General features: G+C 37.3%; 1 non-coding gene across 1 annotated transcript; it reads right to left on the reverse strand.

Annotated features, from left to right (window-relative positions):
- Positions 1–6,005: 6,005 nt before the first annotated feature.
- Positions 6,006–6,113, reverse strand: LOC112781203 (small nucleolar RNA R71). The gene has a single exon (XR_003191994.1). It is a non-coding gene; the product is annotated as a small nucleolar RNA R71 (small nucleolar RNA).
- Positions 6,114–21,075: the final 14,962 nt, after the last annotated feature.

A 21,075-nucleotide genomic window follows, 5' to 3' on the forward strand; every position in this document is an offset into this window, starting at 1 on the left:
TGGCCTCATATGTGAAAGGATATCAAGCAGTATGTCTTATCTTGCTGCATTTGTCAACAAGCAAAGGCAGAGAACAAGGCACCAACCAGTTTGTTCAAGCCATTACCCATCCCTTCACAGGTATGGGAAGATATTGCCATGGATTTCATTGTGTCTCTGCCAGTTTCATCCGGCTATTCAGTTATCATGGTGGTTGTCGATCGTTTGACTAAGTATGCCCATTTCCTTCCCTTGAAACAAGATTTTAATAGCAGGACAGTTGCAGAAACTTTTATCAACAATGTGGTTAAGTTGCATGGTTTCCCAAAATCTATTGTATCGGATAGGGATCGGGTATTTATCAGCAAATTTTGGCAGCACCTCTTTCGCATCCAAGGTACTAAATTAGCATTGAGCTCAGCTTATCATCTCCAAACTGATGGCCAGAGTGAAGTTTGTAATCGAACCCTGGAGATGTATTTACGTTGTTTTTGTTTCGAGAATCCTAAGCGCTGGCTGGAGTTTTTGCTGTGGGCTGAGTTTTGGTATAACTCCTCGTGGCACAGTAGTATCAAGATGACTCCCTTGGAAGCTCTTTATGCCAGGGACCTGATGCGGTATTTGTAACCACACTTACTTACCAGCAAGTGCACCGGGTCGTACCAAGTAATACCTTACGTGAGTAAGGGTCGATCCCACGAGGATTGATGGATTAAGCAACAATAGCGTTTGATAGGATTAGTTAGACAAACAGAAAAGAGTATTTGAATATTCAATCGTGCAGAAATTAAAATAGTAAAGTAAATAAATTGGGAAGAAAATATGGAGAAAATAGTTAAGGTTTTAGAGTTATCTATTTTTCCTGATTAATTTTTCTTACTAACTATTTTAATCATGTAGGATTTAATTTATGGCAAACTATATGTGACTAGACCCTAATTCCTTAGACCTTTCTAGTCTCCTCTAAAATTCATCAACAGCCAATTCCTTGGTCAATTAATTCCAATTAGAGGGTGATAATCAATTTCTAGTTTATATGCCACAAAAATTCTAATTACCCAAAAATAAAAGGATTATATGTCACGTATCCCGTTAAATCCAAATAATTAAAATTTAGGAGAAATTATTTTCAAGCTGTTGTTCAAGTAAAGAGCTTTCCCAAGTTTTACAGGAACTCAAATAGAAAGAGGGTCATACTTCCGTTCCACCCAAATTCATAAAATAAAGAGCGAAAACAATTCTTAAATATAAATCCACACATAAATTAAAATAGAAAAAGCAATAAAATCAATCCATACAAATAGACAGAGCTCCTAACCTTAACAGTGGAGGTTTAGTTGCTCATAGAAAAGAGAGAAAATTAGGATTGTCAATTATGTTCCCCTGATAGGATGAGGTGGAATCTCCCCCAGGACCTCCCTCCAAAGGAAGGAAAGTTTCTCCCTTTTTATAACTAATCCTAATAAATTTAAAATCTAATATCTAAAACTAAAAATTAAAATAATATCTTTTCCTCATTCTAAGATTTGAATTTAAATTTGAATTAATTAACAGATCTTCAGTTGATGGGTGGAGACCACTTGTTCTGTCCATTCTGCAGCTTCTAATAAGTGTTTTCTGGGCTGAAAATTGAGTTAAAACAGCCTAGAAATCGCCCCCAGCGTTTTCTGTCAATTCTGCAGATCGCTTATGTGACGCGTCCGCGTCGTCCATGCGTTCGCGTCATTTGTGCATATTCCAGTCCACGCGATCGCGTCAGGCACGTGATCGCGTCATTGCGATTTCCTTCATTCCGCGCGATCGCGTGAGCCATGCGTCTGCATCGGTATTCGCTGGTCATCTCCTTGGCTTCTTCTCTTTCTCTGCAGAAACTCCATCAAATTCCGCCAAATGCTACCTAAAATAAACAGTATTGTTGATGAGCGGATAATTTATACGCTTTTTGGCATTGTTTTTAGTATGTTTTTAGTAGAATCTAGTTACTTTTAGGGATGTTTTCATTAGTTTTTATGTTAAATTCACATTTCTGGACTTTACCATGAGTTTGGGTGTTTTTCTGTGATTTCAGGTATTTTCTGACTGAAATTGAGGGACTTGAGCAAAAATCAGATTCAGAGGTTGAAGAAGGACTGCTGATGCTGTTGGATTCTGACCTCCCTGCACTCAAAGTGGATTTTCTGGAGCTATAGAACTTAAAATGGCGCGCTTCTAATTGAGTTGGAAAGTATACATCCAGGGCTTTCCAGCAATATATAATAGTCCATACTTTGGCCAAGAATAGACGACGCAAACTGGCATTCAACGCCAGCTCTCTGCCCAATTCTGGCGTCCAGCGCTAGAAAAGGATCCAAAACCAGAGTTGAACGCCCAAACTGGCATAAAAACTGGCGTTCAACTCCAAGAAGAACCTCTACACGTGCAACACTCAAGCTCAGCCCAAGAACACACCAAGTGGGCACCGGAAGTGGATTTATGCATCAATTACTTACTCTTGTAAACCCTAGTGACTAGTTTATTATAAATAGAACTTTTTATCATTGTATTCAGAGTCTTGGTTGCTCCGGTTCCCCTCTGGGGCCGAGACCAATGAACTCCATTATCACTTATGTATTTTCACGGTAGAGTTTCTACACTCCATAGATTAAGGTGTGGAGCTCTGCTGTTCCTCAAAGATTAATGCAAAGTACTACTGTTTTCTATTCAATTCATCTTATTTCGCTTCTAAGATATTCATTCGCTCTTCAACCTGAATGTGATGAACATGACAATCATCATCATTCCCTATGAACGCATGCCTGACAACCACTTCCGTTCTACCTTCGACTGAATGAGTATCTCTTAGATCTCTTAATCGGAATCTTCGTGGTGTAAGCTAGAATGATGGCGGCATTCAAGAGAATCCAGAAAGTCTAAACCTTGTCTGTGGTATTCCGAGTAGGATTCAATGATTGAATGACTATGACGAGCTTCAAACTCGCGATTGCTGGGCGTAGTGACAGACGCAAAAGGATAGTAAATCCTATTCTAGCATGATCGAGAACCGACAGATGAATAGCCGTGCCGTGACAGGGTGCGTTGACCATTTTCACTGAGAGGATGGGATGAAACCATTGACAAGGGTGATGCCTCCAGACAATTAGCCGTGCCGTGACAGGGCATTTGGATCATTTTCCCGAGAGAAGACCGAAAGTAGCCATTGACAATGGTGATGTATCACATAAAGCCAGCCATGGAAAGGAGTAAGACTGATTGGATGAAGATAGCAGGAAAGCAGAGGTTCAGAGGAACGAAAGTATCTCTATTCGCTTATCTGAAATTCTCACCAATAATTTACATAAGTGTTTCTATCCTTATTTTATGTTTATTTAATTATTATTCGAAAACACCATTATCAATTTATATCTGCCTGACTGAGATTTACAAGGTGACCATAGCTTGCTTCATACCAACAATCTCCGTGGGATTCGACCCTTACTCACGTAAGGTATTACTTGGACGACCCAGTGCACTTGCTGGTTAGTTGTGTGAAGTTGTGAACCATGGTATTGGCATCATGTTTTTGGCGCCATTACCAGGGAAAGAAAGAGCTATGAATTTTACATAATCAAAGTGTAATCACAATTTCTGCGCACCAAGTTTTTGGCGCCGTTGCCGGGGATTGTTCGAGTATGGACAATTGACGGTTCATCTTGTTGCTCAGATTAGGTAATTTTCTTTTTGTTTTGTTTTCAAACATTTTTCAAAAATTTTTCAAAAATTTCTCCTTTGTTTTCGAAAAAAAAATTAAATAAAAAAAAATGTTTTCAAAAATATAATTTTATTCAAAATTTTTAAGAATGAATTCTAGTGTTCATGAAGCATGTAAAGCCATGTCTAAATTCATTTGGACTGAGGCTTCCAATTTGTTATCAAGAGCAAGCTAGTAGTTGCTAATCCACCTGCTACTGTTCCTGATTTACATACTAAAGCTTGGCTGGCTATTAAGCCATGCCTGACCCTTTGATTGGAGCTTTAGAGTATAAGATTCCTGGAATTCACATTAAAAATTTTGAAATCCTTATTTTTGTTTTTCAAATAATTTTCGAAAAAAATACAAAAAAAAATTAGAAAATCATAAAAATCAAAAAAATATTTTTGTGTTTCTTGTTTGAGTCTTGAGTCATGTTATAAGTTTGGTGTCAATTGCATGTGCATCTTGCATTTTTCGAAAATTCTCATGCATTCATAGTGTTCTTCATGATCTTCAAGTTGTTCTTGGTAAGTCTTCTTGTTTGATCTTTGCATTTGCATGTTTTGTGTCTTTTCTTGTTTTTCATATGCATTCTTGAATTCTTAGTGTCTAAACATTAAAGAATTCTAAGTTTGGTGTCTTGCATGTTTTCTTTGCATTAAAAATTTTTCAAAAATATATTCTTGATGTTCATCATGATCTTCATAGTGTTCTTGGTGTTCATCTTGACATTCATAGTGTTCTTGCATGCATTCCTTGTTTGATTCAAAAATAAAAGAGAAAAACATGAAAATGATGTTTTAAATTTTTCTCTCTCATCATAAAAATTCAAAAATCAAAAAAATATCTTTCCCTTTTTCTCTCTCATCAAATTCGAAAATTTGGATTGACTTTTTCAAAAATTTTTAAAATCAAGTTGTTTCTTTGAGTCAAATCAAATTTTCAATTTGAAAATCTTATCTTTTTCAAAATCTTTTTCAAAAATCAAATCTTTTTCAAATTTCTTAGTTATTTTCGAAAATTCCAAAAATATTTTTCAAAAATCTTTTTCTTATTTTTTATATCAAATTTTCAAAAATAACAATAACAATTAATGTTTTGATTCAAAAATTTTAAGTTTGTTACTTGCTTGTTAAGAAAGATTCAAACTTTAAGTTCTAGAATCATATATTGTGATTTCTTGTGAATCAAGTCATTAATTGTGATTTTAAAAATCAAATCTTTTTCAAAACCAATTTCAATCATATCTTTTCAAAAATATCTTCTTATCTTATCTTTTTCAAAAATATGATTTCAAAATATCTTTTCTAACTTCCTAACTTCTTATCTTTTCAAAATTTGTTTCAACTAACTAACTAACTTTTTGTTTGTTTCTTATCTTTTTCAAAACCACCTAACTAACTCTCTCTCTCTCTCTAATTTTCGAAAATATCTCCCCCCTTTTTCAAAATTTCTTTTTAATTAATTAATTATTTTAATTCTTAATTTTCATTTTCGAAAATTACTAACCTTTTTCAAAAACTATTTTCGAAAATCACTAACTCTTTTTCAAAAAATTATTTTCGAAATTTTCCCTCTCTCCTCTTATTCTATTTATTTATTCATCTACTAACATCTCTTCCTCACATCACTCACCAAATTCGAACCCCCTCTTCTATCTGTGTTCGAATTTTTCTTCTTCTTCTTTTTCTACTAACAATAAGGAACCTCCTTGCTGTGACATAGAGGATTCCTCCTCTTTTCTTTTTCTCTTCTCTTTCTTATGAGCAGGGACAGAGAAAAAGGCATTCTTGTTGAAGCTGATCCAGAACCTGAAAGGACTCTGAAGAGAAAACTAAGAGAAGCTAAATTACAACAATCCAGAGACAACTTGATTGAAAATTTCGAACAAGTAAAGGAGATGGCAGCCGAACCCAACAACAATGCAAGGAGAATGCTTGGTGACTTTACTGCACCAAATTCCAAGTTACATGGAAGAAGCATCTCTATTCCTACCATTGGAGCAAACAATTTTGAGCTGAAACCTCAATTAGTTTCTCTGATGCAGCAGAACTGCAAGTTTCATGGACTTCCATCTGAAGATCCTTTTCAGTTCTTAACTGAATTCTTGCAGATCTGTGATACTGTTAAGACTAATGGAGTAGATCCTGAAGTCTACAGGCTCATGCTTTTCCCATTTGCTGTAAGAGACAGAGCTAGAATATGGTTGGACTCTCAACCCAAAGACAGCCTGAACTCTTGGGATAAGCTGGTCACGGTTTTCTTAGCCAAGTTCTTTCCTCCTCAAAAGCTGAGCAAGCTTAAAGTGGATGTCCAAACTTTCAAACAGAAAGAAGGTGAATCCCTCTATGAAGCTTGGGAAAGATACAAGCAGCTGACCAAAAAGTGTCCTTCTGACATGCTTTTAGAATGGACCATCCTGGATATATTCTATGATGGTTTATCTGAGCTATCAAAGATGTCATTGGATACTTCTGCAGGTGGATCCATTCACCTAAAGAAAATGCCTGCAGAAGCTCAAGAACTCATTGACATGGTTGCAAATAACCAGTTCATGTACACTTCTGAAAGGAATCCTGTGAACAATGGGACGCCTATGAAGAAGGGAGTTCTTGAAGTTGATACTCTGAATGCCATATTGGCTCAGAACAAAATATTGACTCAGCAAGTCAATATGATTTCTCAGAGTCTGAATGGAATGCAAGCTGCATCCAACAGTACTCAAGAGGCATCTTCTGAAGAAGAAGCTTATGATCCTGAAAACCCTGCAATAGCAGAGGTAAATTACATGGGTGAACCTTATGGAAACACCTATAATCCATCATGGAGAAATCATCCAAATCTCTCATGGAAGGATCAAAGGCCTCAACAAGGCTTTAATAATGGTGGAAGAAACAGGTTTAGCAATAGCAAGCCTTTTCCATCATCCACTCAGCAACAGACAGAGAATTCTGAACAAAATACCTCTAATTTGGCAAACTTAGTCTCTGATCTGTCCAAGGCCACTGTAAGTTTCATGAATGAAACAAGGTCTTCCATTAGAAATTTGGAAGCACAAGTGGGCCAGCTGAGTAAGAGGATCACTGAAATTCCTCCTAGTACTCTCCCAAGCAATACAGAAGAGAATCCAAAATGAGAGTGCAAGGCCATTGACATAATCAAAATGGCCGAACCCAATGAGGGAGAGGAGGACGTGAATCCCAAGGAGGAAGACCTCCTGGGACGTCCAGTAGTCAACAAGGAGCTTCTCTCTGAGGAACCAAAGGACTCTGAGGCTCATCTAGAGACCATAGAGATTCCATTGAACCTCCTTATGCAATTCATGAGCTCTGATGAGTATTCCTCTTCTGAAGAGAATGAGGATGTCACTGGAGAGCAAACTGCCAAGTTCCTTGGTGCAATCATGAAGCTAAATGCCAAATTATTTGGTATTGAAACTTGGGAAGATGAACCTCCCTTGTTCACCAATGAACTAAGTGATCTGGATCAACTGACATTGCCTCAGAAGAGACAGGATCCTGAAAAGTTCATAATACCTTGTACCATAGGCACCATGATCTTTAAGGCTCTGTGTGACCTTGGTTCAGGGATAAACCTCATGCCCCTCTCTGTAATAGAGAAACTGGGAATCTATGGGGTGCAAGCTGCTAAAATCTCATTAGAGATGGCAGACAATTCAAGAAAACAGGCTTATGGACAAGTAGAGGACGTGTTAGTAAAGGTTGAAGGCCTTTACATCCCTGCTGATTTCATAGTCCTGGATACTGGAAAGGAAGAGGATGAATTCATCATCCTAGGAAGACCTTTCCTAGCCACAGCAAGAGCTGTGATTGATGTGGACAGAGGAGAATTAATCCTTCAATTGAATGAGGATAACCTTATGTTTACAACTCAAGGATCTCTCTCTCCATCCATGGAGAGGAAGCATAAAGCACTTCTCTCAAAGTAGAGTCAAACAAAGCCCCCACAGTTAAACTCTAAGTTTGGTGTTGGGAGGCCACAACCAAACTCTAAGTTTGGTGTTGAACTCCCATATCCAAACTCTAAGTTTGGTGTTGGAGAGTCTCAACAAAGCTCTGCACGCTTGTGAGGCTCCATGAGGGCCCACTGTCAAGCTATTGACATTAAAGAAGCGCTTGTTGGGAGGCAACCCAATTTTTATTTATCTAACTATATTTTTCTTAGTTATATGTCTTTATAGGTTCATGATCATGTGGAGTCACAAAATAAACAAAAAAATCAAAAACAGAATCAAAAACAGTAGAAGAAAAATCACACCCTGGGGGAAGCACCTGTCTGGCATTCAACGCCAGAACAGAGCATGGTTCTGGCGCTGAACGCCCAAAATGGGCAGCATCCTGGCGCTGAACACCCAGAACAAGCATGGTTCTGGCGTTCAACGCCAGAAATGGCAACAAATGGGCATTGAACGCCCAAAATGGGCACCAACCTGGCGCTGAACGCCCAGAGTTGTGTGCAAGGGCATTTTACATGCCTAATGGGTGCAGGGATGTTAATCCTTGACACCTCCGGATCTGTGGACACCACAGGATCACCTCAAGATCTGTGGACACTACAGGATCATCTTAGGATCTGTGAATCCCACAGGATCCCCACCCACCTCACCCTCTCTCTCTCTCCGTTCATGACCATCCCTTCTGTTTTCCATTCACCACTCACATCCATACACACATCCCTCCATCTCCTCCATATCTTCTTCTTCTTCTATTCTTTCTTCTTTTGCTCGAGGGCGAGCAACATTCTAAGTTTGGTGTGGTAAAAGCATAAGCTTTTTGTTTTTCCATTACCATTGATGGCACCTAAACCTCTAAAAGAGGGGAAGGGAAGACAAAGGCTTCCACCTCCGAGTCATGGGAGATGGAAAGATTCAGCTCAAGGGTCTATAGCTCAGTGGTAGAACATGTGACTGCAAATCAAGAGATCCCTGAGATACCTCAGGGGATGCACTTCCCTCCACATAAATATTAAGAGCAAATCAACACCTCCCTATGAGAATTAAGTTCCAATATGGGACAACTAAGGGTGGAACATCAAGAACACTCCATATTCCTTCATGAAATAAGAGAAGATCAAAAAGCAATGAGGGAGGAGCAACAAAGGCAAGGAAGAGACATAGAAAAGCTCAAGGACATCATTGGTTCCTCAAGAAAGAAACGCATCCATCACTAAGGTGGACTCATTCCTTGTTCTTACTTTCTCTGTTTTTCGTTTTCTATGTTAAGTGCTTATCTATGTTTGTATCTTCATTACATGATTATTAGTAGTTAGTAACTATGTCTTAAAGTTATGAATGTCCTATGAATCCATTACCTCTCTTAAATGAAAAATGTTTTTATTCAAAAGAACAAGAAGTACGTGAGTTTTGAATTTATCCTTGAACTTAGTTTAATTATATTGATGTGGTGACAATGCTTCTTGTTTTCTGAATGTATGCTTGAACAGTGCATGTGTCTTTTGAAGTTGTTGTTTAATAATGTTAAATATGTTGGCTCTTGAAAGAATGATGACTAGCAGACATGTTATTTGATAATCTAAAAAATCATAAAAATGATTCTTAAAGCAAGAAAAAGCAGCAAAGAACAAAGCTTGCAGAAAAAAAAATAGCGAAAAAAATAGAAAGAAAAAGCAAGCAGAAAAAGCCAAAGCTCTTAAAACCAAGAGGCAAGGGTAAATAAAAAGGATTCCAAGGCTTTGAGCATCAGTGGATAGGAGGGCCTAAAGGAATAAAATCCTGGCCTAAGCGGCTAAACCAAGCTGTCCCTAACCATGTGCTTGTGGCGTGTAGGTGTCAAGTGGAAACTTGAGACTGAGCGGTTAAAGTCAAGGTCCAAAGCAAAAAAAGAGTGTACTTAAGAACCCTGGACACCTCTAATTGGGGACTTTAGCAAAGCTGAGTCACAATCTGAAAAGGTTCACCCAATTATGTGTCTGTGGCATTTATGTATCCGGTGGTAATACTGGAAAACAAAGTGCTTAGGGCCACGGCCAAGACTCATGAAGAAGCTGTGTTCAAGAATCATCATACTGAACTAGGAGAATCAATAACACTATCTGAACTCTGAGTTCCTATAGATGTCAATCATTCTGAACCTCAATGGATAAAGTGAGATGCCAAAACTATTCAAGAGGCAAAAAGCTACAAGTCTCGCTCATCTGATTGGAGCTATGTTTCATTGATAGTTTGGAATTTATAGTATATTCTCTTCTTTTTATCCTATTTGATTTTCAGTTGCTTGGGGACAAGCAACAATTTAAGTTTGGTGTTGTGATGAGCGGATAATTTATACGCTTTTTGGCATTGTTTTTAGTATGTTTTTAGTAGAATCTAGTTACTTTTAGGGATGTTTTCATTAGTTTTTATGTTAAATTCACATTTCTGGACTTTACTATGAGTTTTTGTGTTTTTCTGTGATTTCAGGTATTTTCTGACTGAAATTGAGGGACTTGAGCAAAAATCAGATTCAGAGGTTGAAGAAGGACTGCTGATGCTGTTGGATTCTGACCTCTCTGCACTCAAAGTGGATTTTCTGGAGCTACAGAACTCTAAATGGCGCTCTTCCAATTGAGTTGGAAAGTAGACATCCAGGGCTTTCCAGCAATATATAATAGTCCATACTTTGGCCAAGAATAGACGACGCAAACTGGCGTTCAACGCCAGCTCTCTGCCCAATTCTGGCGTCCAGCGCTAGAAAAGGATCCAAAACCAGAGTTGAACGCCCAAACTGGCATAAAAACTGGCGTTCAACTCCAAGAAGGACCTCTACACGTGCAACACTCAAGCTCAGCCCAAGAACACACCAAGTGGGCCCCGAAAGTGGATTTATGTATCAATTACTTACTCCTGTAAACCCTAGTGACTAGTTTATTATAAATAGAACATTTTATCATTGTATTCAGAGTCTTGGTTGCTCCGGTTCCCCTCTGGGGCCGAGACCAATGAACTCCATTATCACTTATGTATTTTTACGGTAGAGTTTCTACACTCCATAGATTAAGGTGTGGAGCTCTGCTGTTCCTCAAAGATTAATGTAAAGTACTACTGTTTTCTATTCAATTCATCTTATTTCGCTTCTAAGATATTCATTCGCTCTTCAACCTGAATGTGATGAACGTGACAATCATCATCATTCCCTATGAACGCGTGCCTGACAACCACTTCCGTTCTACCTTCGACTGAATGAGTATCTCTTAGATCTCTTAATCGGAATCTTCGTGGTGTAAGCTAGAATGATGGCAGCATTCAAGAGAATCCAGAAAGTCTAAACCTTGTCTGTGGTATTCCGAGTAGGATTCAATGATTGAATGACTGTGACGAGCTTCAAACTCGCGATTGCTGGGCGTAGTGACAGACGCAAAAGGATAGTAAATCCTATTCTAGCATGATCGAGAACCGACAGATGAATAGCCGTGCCGTGACAGGGTGCGTTGACCATTTTTACTGAGAGGATAGGATGAAACTATTGACAAGGGTGATGCCTCCAGACGATTAGCCGTGCCGTGACAGGGCATTTGGATCATTTTCCCGAGAGAAGACCGAAAGTAGCCATTGACAATGGTGATGTATCACATAAAGCCAGCCATGGAAAGGAGTAAGACTGATTGGATGAAGATAGCAGGAAAGCAGAGGTTCAGAGGAACGAAAGCATCTCTATTCGCTTATCTGAAATTCTCATCAATAATTTAATTCTTAATTAAACTCAACAAATTAGATGCAAATTCACTAGAAAAAGATAGACAAGATGCTCACGCATCAGGACCCTCCTACTTTGGCTCGTTATGAACTCTCTAGTACTGATAATCCTTCCTTGCAAGAGTGGCTTCAAGACCGTGATCACTTACTCGATCAGCTGAAGTTTAATTTGGAACGCTTCCTGCAATATATGAAATATGTTATTGATAAACATCGCCGACAAATTGAATTTCAGGAGGGCGATTTGGTGCTTGTGAAGTTACAGCCGTATCGCTAGCATTCCATGGCACTGCGTAAACATCAGAAGCTGGGGTTGTGTTATTTTGGTCCTTTTTCGATCAGCAAAAAACTCAGTGACGTGGCCTATAGGGTGGAGTTACCTCCGGAAGCGCGTATCCATAATGTCTTCCATGTTTCAGCTCTCAAACGATTTTGGGGTGAGGGTACTTCCCAGTACTTTCCTCTCCTATTGACCACTACTAATGTGGGACTAGTGTTAGAGCCTTCCAGGATACTTTCTACACGTTCTATTACGAGGGGTGATAGACTAGTGCCACAATGTCAGGTGCAATGGGGACAGGACAACTTGACAGAGACAATATGGGAAGATGTTCATCACTTTCACAAGTTGTTTTCAGAATTCAACCTTGAGGACAAAGTTGTTGCTGATGGGGAGGGTAATGATACGAATATAGCAAACGAGGAGTACATAAACAAAAGTGAGGAGTACATAAACAAAAGTCAGACAGGGTTGGAAGGAAGGGTTGTAACAAACCATGGACAGGTGGGAGCTGGTCCACCTATTTTGGGCAGCAGGAAGAGCACCAGGGAGAAAACAAATAGCAAGTGGTTGGAGGATTATGATCGTTAGTGAATTGTGGTATGAATTCTCCTTTCCTATAGCTATTCTCTTTTCCCCTATTATATCCCTTTTCTAATTCTTCTAAATTTCTTAGTACACCCTTTATTCTTGTCTCAGGTTACTGGTTGTTGGCTGCTTCCTAAGGCTAGCGATTTTACACTGTCTTATTCTTCTTAAACCCCTTCTTCTTTTTGCTAGTCATATTCTTCAATTCCTTTATACTCATACTTCTATATTGTGAATTGCTTACTGATACTCATACTCAATATTAATACCACACTACACTTTCTTCAATCTATTGGCTTCCTTGTATCCGCTGACCATGAGGATTGTGAGCACATCATCAAAAAGGGTTAGAGCAACAAAAAGAAAGAAAGAAGAGATATTTAAACAGACTTGACACAAAGAATAACTGAGTGCAAAAGAAAATCATCAAGTTGGAGTAAAAGAACCTTCAAAAGGGCTAATATGGAGATCGATAAGTTAAAGAGAGATCTCATGAATCTATAGGAAGGAGAGCTAACTGAGAGCAAGCAGGATGAAATCAAGAAAATAAAGCAAGAGATATCACAGCTTTCGAAACAAGAAGAAAAGTATTGGGGAGCGAGACCAAAAGTAAAATGGATGAACATGGGGTATAGAAGCACTTCTTTCTTTCATGCAACCACTATTCAGAGAAGGGACAGAAATAGAATAGAGAGAGTTAAAGACTCATAAGAATAATGGGTCAGCGAAAAAAAAAGAGATTTTAAGACTAGTGGAAGAATGTTTTGTAAAACTGTTTACATCAACGAAGAATCTCAAAATGGATGACTACTTAAAGAGAGTATCTAGGAGAATAAACCCGGAAATGAATGAGGAACTTATGAAAGAGGTCTTGAATGAAGAGATAAGGGATGCTACTTTTAATATGGGGGATTGAAAGTACCTGGACCGAATGGGCTTAATGGCTTCTTCTTCCAGAAACATTGGGACACTGTCGGCAAAGAGATATGTGATGTAGTAAAGCATTTTTTTCAAAAAGGATCATTGTCAGGTAATATTTGCAAAACTACCATAGTTTTGGTACCAAAAGTTAAATATCCAAAATCTCTTAATCAGCTTAAGCCTATTTGTTATTGGAACTATTTATAAGATTATTTCTAGAGTGCTAGTCTTAAGATTGAAAAAGATCATTGACAAGATTGTGTTAGAAATATTTCATTATCTTAATAAAGAAGGTAGGGAAGCATCTAATAACCTAACTATAAAGATTGATATAAATAAAGCATATGATAGGTTAGAGTGGGACTTCATTGAAGTAGCCCTTAAGGCATTTGGTCTCAATCAACATTGGATCAAGTTGTTAATGGAATGCATTAGAAAGGTAAATTATCAAATTAAGATTAATGGTATTTTGTCTAGAAAAATCAGACCTCAAAGAAGTTTGATACAAGGTGACCTACTCTCGCCTTATCTTTTTATCATAGTAGCTGAGGTTTTTACTGTTTTGATGGATGAGACTTTGCAAGAAGAGAAAATTTCAGGTTTAAAAACAGCTCCTACTGCTCTGGTTATTACTTACTTTCTTTTTACAGATGTTTTTATCATTTTTTTTGGGACAAATGAGAAGGCGGTTTATCAGCTCATCAATATCCTTAACATGTACACGGAAGCATCGAGACAAAAAATAAATTAAAAAAAATCTGAAATTACCTTTGGCTAGAATGTTCCTATCCAAACCAGAGTAAACATTGAGAAAATTCTTGGTATGCCAACATGGGACAAACTTGAAAAGTATCTAGGATTATTCACTCGGTGGGGTAGATCAAAAAATAAAGCTTTATAATGAATTGAAGAAACATTCCTTGATAAAATTAGGGGTTGTAAGAAAAAACTTCTAAATCAAGCAAGGAAGGAAATCTTAATTGAAGCAGATGTTCAAGCTATCCCAGCATACGCCATGAATGTAGTAAGATTTCAAAAAGAATTTTGCCAAACGTGTAAGACCCAAGACTTTTGAAAAGTCTTATTATGAACTAATTTCAAATTATATATTTATTTACAGTTTTAATTTCAGAAATTATTTTATTGAAGATAATCAAAGGCAGCCTTGATTAATTGTATTTGAAATAAATTAAGGATTTTTATCCAAACTCTATAATTATGGATTATTTTTCTATTTATAATTTAAAGTTTTAGAAATTAAAAAATAACGAGGTTTGGCTATTTAAATTAGAATTTTATCTAATTTCACAACTATTGGATTATTTTCTATATTTAAATTATAAATTTGGTAGCTATGAAATAATAAGAATTTTATATGATCTTGGCTAAATAATTAATATTTTTATAATTTAAAACTTATGTTTTAGGAATAAATAAAATTAATTATATTATCTTATATTTTTAATTAGAGTATTTGATTGAGAGTCAAATTAGTATTTTGATACAATAAATAATATTTTAAAATAATTTTAGAAATTTAATTAGATTTCAAAATTTATTGCACCAATTTTATTAAAATTACCCTACTCAAATTAAACCCAAAATCACCAATTCAATACACACCCTAACCCTAATTTTGACACAACCCACTCCCTCACACACACTCACCAAAATCCTAGCCGCCCTTTAGGGGTGCACAAGACCCGGTCCGGCCCGAAGACCTGGACCGGGCCTGATGACTTCGGGACTAATTTGGTCCGGCTTCGTTATGGCCCGGTCAGACCCGAGGTTTTAATAGATGGCCCCGGTTATTTATTAAATCGGGTTCGGGCCAAGCCTCGGGTCACTCGGCCCCAGCCCGTTGGACCCGTATAGTTATTTGCTACTTAATATTTTGTTGTTATTAGTTGGTATGACACTATAAATTATTATTATTATGTTAATCTTGTGTTGGTTGTTAACTTTGTTTTAATTGTCTTTTGAACTTTGAATGTTTAATGTGTAATTGATATAATTATTATTATGAAACTTTAAATTATTATTATTAGATTCAAAATTATTATTATGTGAATGTTGCGATGTTATAGAATAATTATTTTCCAAAATTTAGAGGTTCAAAAGATGTAGAATCTAATTTTTGGTGATATCGTGATAAAGTTGATCAAGACCCGGGCTTCACCCAGTCTAGACCCGGCTTAAGTGTAGCCCGAAAGTAACACGATTTCATCGGGTCTAGGGTCGAGTAAGGGTCTCATAAATAGACCCGGTCATTATTTAGGGTCGGGTTTGGGTCACGGCGAACCCGGCTTCACCCGGCCCCATGTGCACCCCTACCGCCCTTACCCCTACCCAACAGCAGAACAAAAGAAAAGAAAGGGAAAGGAGAAGAGAGGGAGAACCAAAGAGGGAAGAGAAGAGGAAGGAAGGGAGGTGGCATCGCCAGGAAGTCAGAACCGAGGAGAGAGAGAGGAAGTTCGTAAAGAGAGAGAGAGAGAGCAGCACTGAGAAAGAGAGGTCGCTGCCACCGTCCAGCCCGCGCCGCTGTCACAAGGAAGGCCAGAACTGAGGGAGAGGGCCGCGCGAGGAGGAGGCGTCACCGTCCCGTGGAGCCCGCGTCACCGTCATCATCATCGCCGTCCATAGAGGTTCGCGAACAGAGAGAAGACGCACTGTTCTACCCAGAGCCACGGCGGGAAGGGTCCTCGCTGTCAAGCCCAGCCACCATCACCGCTGATCGTGCCTCCTTTTCGTGCCGCCGAATCTGTCGCCGTCGCCAGGAGCGAAACAGAATGCGCATGGAGAGAGAAGGGCTAGTAAGGAGGTTCCGCCGCCATCGGAATTCCGCTACTGCTGCTGCCATGGCCGCCACGCCTCTACCGCCAGGGAACGCCGCTACCGCCACTGAGATCCACTGCTGGTAAGGGTTTTAAGTTGGTTTTCCTTTCCGTTGAGTTTCTGGGAACTTCATCATCGCTGCATGTTGTTCAGGTCGCCGCTGCCACTTGGGGTGGCTGCCGCCAGATCAGTTCAGAGACCGCTGCTATTTTGTTTTTCTTATTATAGTAAGTATTTTCTGTTCCAAAAACCCCTGCGTTAGAATTCTGTTATGTTTGGTTATAAATTCTGAAGTTCTAGTAACGTAGGATCGTGTTCTGAGTGTTGCATATCGCTTTTAAGTTGCTGTGATTGCTGCGAAAGTGATCAGGGGCTGAGGTTTCAGTTGCCGTTGGTTTTGGGTTGAGAGAAAAGGTTTCGTTGACGCGTTTGGGTTATGATTTCGGCTTGTCAAGGTAGGGGCTGTTTATAAAAACTAATTTATTTTAAAGCAGAATTGTTGTAAATTGATATGATGAGCAAAATCCTTTTCTGGTGATTATGTAAGTCTTATGAATTGTCTGATTTGTCTTGGATGGATATGGTTGCTTGTTTGATTGAAACAATGTCTGATTTTGTTCAAAATGGAGATTTCTTATTGTTTTGGTTGGGACCCGAAAAGGGTGGCAAAGTCCAAGTTTTAGGGGAGATACTGTCGAAATTTCTATAAAATCTGAGACTTTGTTTGAAATGTTATTTTAAAAAAAATGAATTATGCTTTGAATTGAATTATTGATAAATGAATTATGTTTGAACTTATTTTATTAAGAAAATTATTATATTTTGAAGGTAATTTATTTAAGAAAAGAATTATGTTTTAAAGTCGATTTAAATATAAAAATTCTTATTTTTTAGAATCTGATTTAAGTAAACAGATTTGGAGGAGTTCTAGTGGATTTAAAAGAAACTTGAATTTTGATTAACTAATTTCACTTGATGCTATTTTTGGAAAAGTTGAAGTAGTCTCTAAAACTTTGATTTAGCAAAACTGAAATCATTTCCGAGCCTTTGGAAACAGATTTAAGAATGAAATTGAAATTTAGTTTTCGGTTTAAATGATTTGGTGTTGGTTTAAGTAAGTGGGCTTTGAAATTGGTTCAGAATATTTGGCTACATGACTTAGTTTTGTTTAAATTCTATTTTATCTATTCAAATCAAAAAGCTAAGATTTTAGAGGTTTTAAATGAATTTAAAAAAATGAGTTAGGTTATTCTTCCCTAAATCTTTGAGACTCTGCTAGAGAATTTTATGACCAAATCCTGATTTAGAATGAATGATTTTTGATGACTTTTGGAAGAGAATCACAATTGACATGATTTTGAAATTTTTGGAATTTTTGGAAAATGTTACCAAAGAAATGGGTTTTGATTTTGAAGGAAATTGCTTTGATAAATTTGGAATTGATGATAAGTTTTGGAACTTGGAGATGAATAAGAGACGGTTGGTTATTGAAAGAGTGTGCAGAGCACTATATCCCTGGCGTGGCAGATCTTCTGCTGCAAGAGTGTGCCCAGCACTGTATCCGTGGGTGAGTGTGCAGGGCGCTATATCCCTGGCGTGGCAGATATTCTGCAGTAAGAATGTGTCCGGCACTATATCCGTGGGTTATTGGTGCACGAATTTGTGACTCGCACAACTGAACCGGCAAGTGCACCAGGTCGTCCAAGTAATACCTCAGGTGAGTGAGTGTCGATCCCACGAGAATTTTCGGATCGGGCAAGCTGTGGTTTTTCTGTAGATCTTAGTCAGACGAATAGAAAATATGGTTGTTGTTGAACGTGCATAGAATAAGTAAAGGAAGCAATAACGGAATAACAAAAAAAAATGATGAGAAACCAGTTAAGGCTTCGGAGATGCTTTATCTTTCTGGATTAAATTTTCTTACTGATTACTTCAATAATGAATGATTCATTCAATGGCAAAACTGTAAGTGATTAACTCATGTCCTCTCATCAAGTTAATCTCCTCTAAACCATAGCTCCACACCGTATTTGAGTAACTCATGTCCTCTCATCAAGTTAGCTCATAGTGCTTCACTATAGCCGAAGATGAAGCCCGTGCAATCCACTCCCTTTTTGTTGATCCTACTCAAAACGCCACAGAACAAGGTCGGATCTTCCGGATCGGAGAATGATCGCTTTATGATTCTAGCCTTAGCGCCACAGAGACCTCATTCACCCATGACTAACGGGATTATATGTCACATACCCCAATTAGCCCAGATGCTCTCTTGGAACCTGTGATGCACTCTCAAGCTGTAGCTCAATAATATCCGGATCAGGACTCGCATGAACTCATGTAGAATAAGGGGTCAAACTTCCGTTCCACCCCAGATTTATAAGGATGAAGGACAAAAATGCATTATAGAATAGAATCAAACATATATTAAAATAAAACAGTAATATTATTAATCCATAGGAATCAGCAGAGCTCCTAACCTTAACCTAGGAGGTTTAGTTTCTCATACTGTACAGAGAATAACGTATAAGGTTTGAATGTGGTGGGAAAGATACTAAACAATGGTGATCTTCCCTTATATATACTAATGACTAGACCTAAAAAGAAATTAATAAGAATTAGAAATTACAAAAATGAAATAAACTAAGCTAAAGATGCGAAAATCCACTTCTGGGCCCACTTGGTGAATGTTTGGGTTGAGCTTGGTGTCCAAATTGAGTGATGGGCGTTGAACGCCCACTAAGGGGTGTGAATGCGTTGCCTTGCACCCTTTGTGGTGTTGAACACCAGTTTTGGGTGTTTTAACGCTGGGCTCTGTCCTCTTGGGGCGTTGAACACCAGGAAGGGGGTAGTTTGGGTGTTCAACGCCTGTTTTGGTCCTTTATTTCAAAAGCAATGTATAAACTATTATATATTGTTGGAAAGATCTGGAAGTTAGCTTTCCAACGCCATTGAGAGCGCGTGAACTGGACCTCTGTAGCTCTAGAATGCTTATTTGAATGCATGGAGGTCAGGATCTGACAGCATTTGTTGTCCTTTAAGTGTTTTCTATCATACATTGCTATTTGCTGCTTCCTTGTGCAAGATTTGCAATTGTGATGATGTTGGTGGAGAAACTAACCTTGCGAAAAATCCTCCTAGTCTTAACTACATAGGTTTTATGAGGTATAGACACTTTGTTGAGTTATCGTGTCTGCGTGTCGGATACATTTCCGACACGACACTCACCGATACTCATCCGACACGCGTGTCTACTGTGTCCAATCGTGTCTTAATAAAAAATAAAAAATTCTTCTCTGGATATGCTTGGATACACCTAAATTTTATCATATGTTAGCGTGTCCAATCTTATTCTTAACATGTATTTTTAAAATAAATTTAAAAATAGTATATATTATTATTTATTAAAATAAAAAAATATTTTAAATACTTTATATAATTAAAATAAGACATTAAAAATAATTTAAAAATTATTTCTATTTTAATATCAAGAAAATATAAAAATATTATTATGATTTATCTAAAAAATACTTTATATTTTATATGTATGCGTGTCCCCATGTCGTATAAAATTTTAAAATTCGTGTGTTGGCGTGTCTCGTGTAATGTCGTGTTCTGTGTCCGTGCATCATAGCATAGGTTAAATGTGTAACTTGTTAGAAAAAGAAAAAAAATTAAAAATAACGGAAAAACAAAAAATCTAATAAAATATATATCAATTTGATTTTTCTTTTTTAAATCACATGGGGTTTGCTATGTATACTAGTAACAACAATCGTCTTTGGTTGATGAGAGATCTACAATATATATCATTGTTATGAAATCACTCATTCTAAAAGTTTAAGCTGGTAGAAGAAGGTAACATTAATGGTTATATTTCTAACCGTCACAAAATAAATGACATCTATTTGGATATTTAAAATACAATAAAGCTCTACATCGAAGTCATCTAGCCAATCAAGTCCAACCAAGTTGCTATAACCTAATTCAGCTCCACGCGCCACTACCTCTAACAACCTTTTGACTTAACGTGCAACTATATATAATTGTCTTTTCTATGTAGATTTCGTTTTTTACTTTTTCAAATTTTCTCAGCGTTTTCTGCATTCTCTTCCTTCTCTGCGTTCTCTTTGTTCACGATCAATGCTCTTTGATCTAATTTGAATATTTGGATCAATTTTTTTTTTTGAAATCAAGCTGTGAAATCAAGTTTGAACAGGTATTTCATTTTTGAAGACAATGAATGATGCAAGTTCGCACTGTGAGATGAACCAAAGTGAATTGGATTATTGTTTTGACACGAATCAAGTAGACGAGTTTGGTTCAAACCTCATTAATATAGTTCGTTAGTATTTGATGCTCCTGTAGTTGAATAATTTCTTTGTTTATGAAAATTTGTATTCATGGTTGACAGTTTGAATTTGAATGTAATGTACGATTTTTGAAAATTTTTTGTCGAATCTATTTTTGTTCCTAATTTCGGTGCATTCTGGATTTAATTCGGTGCATTCTGAGTTTAATTTTGGTGCATTCTAATCTGAGCTTATTTTAAACTGAGTTTGTTTGTGTGTCGTCATCATTAAGAAATTTTGGTGCCTTCTAGATTTAGATAAGGTGCACATAATTCAAAACTCTTCTTCCTCCTCCTTCTCGTCTTCTACTTCGTCTTCTTCTTTTTCATCTTTTTTTTCCTTCATCTTCTTCTTATTTCATTTTCTTGTACTTATTTTTGTTTTACGTCTTGGGAGGAATAAAACAAAAAAAAAGAGAAGAAAAAAAGAAGAATAAATTTCGGTCCATTTCTGCTAAGAATTCAATCCAATAAATATGAAGTGATATACATTCAATTAAATAAGATTGCAATACAGTACAAATACATACATTCAAGTCTAATATGAAAAGTAATGCTATTAAAAGAAGAAGTAAGAGCTACAGAAAAAAAGAAAAAAAAAAGAAAGAGGGAAGAATAAAAAGAAGAAAAAATGATGCATTAAAAAAGATATTTTTGTATTTTATAGCAAAATTTCGATGTGA

Source organism: Arachis hypogaea, chromosome 19, assembly GCF_003086295.3.
Source record: "Arachis hypogaea cultivar Tifrunner chromosome 19, arahy.Tifrunner.gnm2.J5K5, whole genome shotgun sequence".
Classification (NCBI taxonomy): Eukaryota; Viridiplantae; Streptophyta; class Magnoliopsida; order Fabales; family Fabaceae; genus Arachis; species Arachis hypogaea.